This window comes from Protobothrops mucrosquamatus, unplaced genomic scaffold (assembly GCF_001527695.2).
Source record: "Protobothrops mucrosquamatus isolate PMUCROS unplaced genomic scaffold, P.Mucros_1.0 scaffold_205, whole genome shotgun sequence".
Taxonomy (NCBI): Eukaryota; Metazoa; Chordata; class Lepidosauria; order Squamata; family Viperidae; genus Protobothrops; species Protobothrops mucrosquamatus.
Genome location: NW_015386281.1, coordinates 196,538 through 202,709, shown reverse-complemented (window position 1 = coordinate 202,709; position 6,172 = coordinate 196,538). Strand labels below are relative to the sequence as shown.

General features: G+C 39.8%; 1 long non-coding RNA gene across 1 annotated transcript; it reads left to right on the top strand.

Moving 5' to 3' along the window:
- The first annotated feature begins 701 nt into the window (after positions 1-701).
- On the top strand, positions 702-4,603 carry LOC107296746. The gene is made up of 3 exons (XR_001549101.1): positions 702-754; positions 1,037-1,140; positions 4,586-4,603. It is a non-coding gene; the product is annotated as an uncharacterized LOC107296746 (long non-coding RNA).
- The last annotated feature ends 1,569 nt before the right edge of the window (positions 4,604-6,172 follow it).

The following is a 6,172-nucleotide window of genomic DNA, read 5'->3' as shown; positions in this document are numbered from 1 at the left end:
AATATTTGTTTTTGTATTTTTTGTATTTCATATTATAAAAGAAAGAAAGAAAGAAAGAAAATGTCTAAAGGTTAGTGCAAGTTTTTTTTTTAACTAACTCTTATCACCATCATGCAAGGCTTATCCTAGATTGGAACGAACTCTGCAATCAAATAACATTGTCTGGTTTGGAAAGTTAAGTCATTTTGAAAAACTCTATTTTAGCTTATTTGAAATAGGAGTAAAGTTGGTCTTTTTTCACAGTGTTGCTCGTGGAACTGTTCCTGGACTCTTTCATAAGCATTGTTTAGAATATCTGCTCTAGACATGCAGAAAAAGCTAAAATGGGAGGAAAGACAACTTTAAAACCAGAAGATTCTACTGCCCAGATTGGGGGGGGGGGGGGGAATGCTTATAAATGCATTTCAAAATGCTTATAAAACAAATTGGAGGGATGAGGTACAATTTTTATTTTGTTACTCTTGTGAGAATTGGGATAAGAGAATTATTTGTTACTATGACCAAAGCCGTAGATGCTGGTGTACCAGAAAGTCCCTCCCTCTGTATGGAATAGAAGTAAACGTCTTGCACTAACCTAAACATCCCATCTACACCCATCATGTTTACAGGTATTTGCTTTTGTAAAAAAAAAATAATAATCCTGCTGTGTTCTTGACAGAATATGTTGAAAAAACAACACCACCTTTTTTCCTTTGAAAGGTCTAAAACCTATGCTCGAAGAACTATGATGTGATGACATTTCTGCATATGGAAGGTGGGACTCTTCACAAACTTTTCAAAGAAAAAATAATTGTACTGTGTTTCAAATGCATCACACCTAACTCAAAATAAACTGATTCAGCTCTTTGCTTTCACGCTGGTCCTGTCCTTCTGTGGAAGTACCTGTTTTGATCTCAGCAAATGCTTAGCGTTTGCGGATCTGCTGAGATAAGATGAACCTAGGCTTCAAATAGTTTTGGAGAGACTGGGGAATGAAAATAGTAGTGCTGAAATTCTTTATGTGCTGAACAAATATTTTACTTCTTTTCACTTTTAGGTACGACATTGTCCACTAGTTGTGATTCAGAGGATTGATTTCAACCTTCAAAGTATTGTCCACTTGGTTAAAACTGCTCATTTCGACTTGGAATCTAATTTGAAGTAAGCTTTGTACTTCCCATTCACCAGCATGGAAAAACAGTCCCATCTTCTGATTAGGAGAGGGGGGGGCATTTGAATGTCTGGAGATAATATTTCAGAGGAGGGCAATAATTTAAGACATGTTTCCATGGTCTCTTGTTGGCAGTCTCTGATAGAGGGAATAAGTACTCTGCTAGATATTGCAGGTTGGACAGATATTATCAGGAGAAACTAGTCTCACAGATAACCTAGGCCCTGATACATTAAGGTTTTTAAAATTAACAACCAGCATATTGACTTCCACATAAAAATCAATTGACAACCAATGCACTTTTCAGTAATATGAGTTCTATGAACAAGTAAATTCCATTTTTCTATGTCCTCCATACGTTATAGGCAAAAGTCTCTTGTAAAGCACTATAATTAAAACACTCTTGATGAACATTTCTTATAAGTGAGAAGATAAGAAGGTAATGGTTTGACTCCACATTTCTTCCTATTCTTTCCATGCTAACATTTTAAACAAAACTGGAAAGTGTAGCTGTTTCTGTAGGGCTCCAAGCAGTCAAATACTTCATCAGTCTCCCAGTTCAATCTGAGTCATGTAGACAAGCCACTTTTGTGATTCGGGATCTGTCTGCCCCTTTCCAATTATACCAATAAAGGAGAATATTTGTAGATCAGGGTTGAAATGAGGGGTCCTTGGTGTTCTCTGAGCTTGCTTGTTTTCTTGCAGAGACGTTTCATTACCTAAAATAGCAGAATGCATCCATGAACACCTCCTAGCAGTCAGAAGTCATGATGAAAACTCTTTAATCTCACAACACATGAAGAGACTTACATCATAGTTTCAACTGAGAAACTGTGACCACTCTAGACCAAATCAAGTCCAAAAATGTTAAAAGAAGTCTTGGAAGCCTGCCACTCTGACAAATTGGCCATTAATAGGCATATAGACATAAACATTTACATTCTGTGCAAAAGAGACAATCAACCACCCTAAAGGAACAAAAAGACCAAAACGCTTCTGACAAGCAATCAACATCTAGATGAGCATATACTAACACCAAAATTAATATCAGACCAACAGTCAAGAAGTAAATAATATCCCAATCAAGGAACTGCCAAACTAGCAAACAGTAAACAGCCCAACCAAAGAATCTCCAAGACCACTCCCACCAACACAAGCCAATATTTATTTATTTATTATTTAAATTTATATACTGCCCTATCTCCCTTACGGGACTCAGGGCGGTGAACAGGCAATAATAAAAATCACAATAAATATTGAATAAAAAGCCTGCTCTAAAATACCCCATATAAAACCCCTAGCAAAGCCCAATCAAAACTACACCAGGCCGGCCGCATGGAATAGATGGGTTTTCAAGGCTCGGCGGAAGAGGCACAGGTCCGTAGTTGTATGTAGGTTGGGGGGTAGGTCATTCCAGAGGGCAGGAGCTGCCACAGAGAAGGCTCTCCCCCTGGGGGTCGCCAGCCGGCATTGACTGGCCAACGGCACCCTAAGGAGGCCCTCTCTGTGGGAGCGGACTGGTCGAAGGGAGATATTTGGTAGGAGGCGATCTTGCAAATACCTAGGTCCATTGCCATGGAGCGCTTTAAAAGTTGTTACTAACACCTTGAAGCGCACCCGGAAGGCCACCGGCAGCCAGTGCAGCTCGCGCAGGAGAGGTGTTACATGGGAGTATCTAGAGGCCCCCCAAATCCCCCGCGCGGCCGCATTCTGAACTAGCTGGAGCCTCCAGGTGCACCTCAAGGGGAGCCTCATGTAGAGAGCGTTGCAATAGTCCAGGCGGGAAATGGCTTGAGTTACCGTGCGTAGGGCGTCCCGATCCAGAAAGGGGCGCAACTGGCGTATCAGGCGAGCCTGATGAAAAGCCCCCCTGGCCACGGCCGTCACATGATCGTCTAAAGACAGCCGAGCATCCAGGAGCAAACCTCATTCCTTACTAGGACTGATGATCTAAATAGTTCGGATAATGAAATTTCTGCAAGAAAACGACCAAGCTCAGAGAGCACCAAGGATTCCCCCCCCCTTTCCATTTATGTTTGGCTGAATCCAATATAAATTGTAAGCCTATTTTTTTGGAAATAGAAAGCTTCCAAAGCAATATTTAATTTTTTTATGTCAGAGACTAGAATATACTATCAATGTTATATATTTCTTTTTCTCATATGCCATTTTGCCAATTTGGACAAATCTTGAATCCAGCATCGATTAGGAATTACTACTAATTTTGAAACTGTCTTCTTTCAAAAGCTGCTGGCTGGCATTTGGTAACTGCTTGTTTTTTGTTTGTTTTTTTGTGCTTTTGAGTCAGTATTGACTCCTGGCAACTACCTGGACACATCCCTGTAGTTTTCTTGACAAGATTTCAGAAGTGGTTTGTCATTGTCTGCTTTTGGGGGCTGAGAAAGAGGGACTGGCCCTAAGAGAAAAGGCATGCCTGTGCTTAAGGCAGAACTAGAACTTACAGGCTCCTGTTTTCTAACAAGGTGCCTTAACCACTATATCAGGGATAGGCAACTTTGGCCCTTTTATGACTCATGGACTTCAACTCCCAGAATTCCTGAGCCAGCCGTGCTGGCTCAGGAATTCTGGGAGTTGAAGTCCACGAGTCATAAAAGAGCCAAGGTTGCCTACCCCTGCACTATACCAAGCTGACTCTCAACTGCTTGAAATCATATAATTTAATTTTACTTATAAATAAATGCTTATTTTGTTTCCCTAATTAAAATGTTTGAAAATTATCTTGTACAGAGTCATTTAAGTTTGAGATATTAAATAAATGCAAATTGTATGCTTTAAAGTACTAATGCTACATTTTAAAATCAATCGATAACAACAACAAAAAATCAAAGCAAGTTGGAGGTTCTGCAACTAAATTGCAGCAGGGAGAAATGGTTTCTGTTCAGAATTCCAGCCACTTTTTCTTCTCTTCTTCTGTCTCCATCTCCATTTTTAATAACTGCAGATCCTGGAATTACCGGAGCACGCCAATACCTCTCTTTTGCACCTCAGTGGTGTGACTTTGGTTAAAATCGAATGGGCATGAAAAAGATATTAACAGAAATATAGAATTTTGGGACTGAACTTTCACTTCACAAAATAAGAACTCCAGTAGAGTATAAGAACCAAGATAAATCGCAAAACCTCTTTTTGGTGTGGGAGGAATGGAGAGGGTATAGAAGTTAAGTATGGTACTATATGATCTTCTGGTGCCTGAAAAGTGCCTTAATATTTAATATGCCATAGATATTATAAGCCCGGCAGCTTTAGTCCTCCATTGGGAGGCTATTAATTTTGCATTTTTCTCTGAATAGTCATCAAGTCTGTAGTTGGAACATGATTAATTATTTCTCTTCTCTCATCGTTGACATTTCTGCTTAAAAGTTGTTTTCACCTTCTAATCTGACCTGTCTCTTTTCTTCCTTTTCTCTCATCCAGCAATGTTCAACCCAAATCTTCTCGGCATCATGCTGGCACTTAGCTAAGAAGCTGGCTAGGTGTTGCCACTATTCTTCCTGGTCTGATCATCTGTCTCACCTTTTAAACCTGTTTTTATTGTAACTTCCAAAGGAGTTTAGGGCTTGCTCTGATCATTTGAAGACGATGGAAGCATGGATAGCAGTCAAAAGGATAGGATGACAAATGCTCTGAAAAACAGATACCAAATGTGTATTTTCAGCAATGCAGCTTGTATGCCAAATAGGCTTGAGCTGTTACTGCAGTCACAGCTTGCTTGGAGAAAAGCCCACTAGAACTTTTTAAATGCAAAAATAAGCACAGCGGGAGTGGTTTGCAGCAGAAATTGGTCTAGCAGTTGGCTTGTCTTTACATTTGCTATTGTACTTTACAAATAAGGAATTTGTTTTTGACCCAGTCTCATACCCAAATTCTGTGTTAAAAGAATGCTATTTATATAATCATTGAAACTGGGGGATAGCAAATATATTTTCAGAATTTGCCTTTTCATTTGACAGTGTTTGACAAGAAGTAATTAATGTGTGGCATGAACTTCCTTGAAAATGTTGCCCTGACTGGGTGGGGAAAACAAACATAAAATGTTTTAAAAGTTTGCTGCTGGGGTATTTAAGTCACAAAAATGGAACGGTTTAATATATCAGGAGCAGCAGCACTTCTTCCCATAAGATGTAGTCAGTGGATTAAAGTTGTTACTCAGGCTGGTGCTTTCATGACTTGTGGGATTCTATCAGTTGTTATTGAAAAAAAAATCCACAGGGAAAGAGTGATTCAGAACAGTTCTCGTATAGCTGCTATTGCCAGCTTGAGCACCATTGGATCCCATCTTCAAATTGCTCCAGAATTTCGTTTCAGTGATTTGGATTTGGAAAAATTAGTTAGATCGATATTTGCTGCACCAGTTGACCCAGCCATCTTAAGAAACGATATTCAACTTGAACAGAATTCATTCATATTTGGTCCAGATGCAGCCCTGATTGTGCCTAATGCTCAGGGCAATTTTGCTTTCAATGCTGAGCGATTTGATGGTTGGATGGGACAAGTTTTTGATGCCAGCAATCCTGTGCGCTCTCAAAACAATTGTCCTCAGGGTGCACCTGCAGCGGCTAAACCTGCACCTGTAGCTGGGGAAATTCATCCATGGTTGTTTGGAGGGCTTCTTAACGTGAACCTTGCTGATGGAACTGACAATACAGCTATTCTTCAAGATAATCCTTCGTGGTCTTTTGAACTAGTGGCTCGGGTTATGGTAATGTCACCCCAGGGAAACGGATTTAGAGAAAAAATCTTGGAAAATTTGACCACAGCTGTATTAATAATAACCAGTGGGGGAAGTATTACTCCAGCTAGACTGAACAAAATTCTTAAGCAAATCCGTCAAGAGGCAGGATCTCAGAATATTGAAGTAGATCGAGATGCTGTGATTGAGGGTTTCCATTGCCTTCGTGCCCTCTGGGATGAGCAGACCATTGAACAAAACTTTGAAGATATGTTTACTAATCTTAAAACAGAAGTTGCTAAAATCTCATTGATACTTGGGACTGTGGTTGA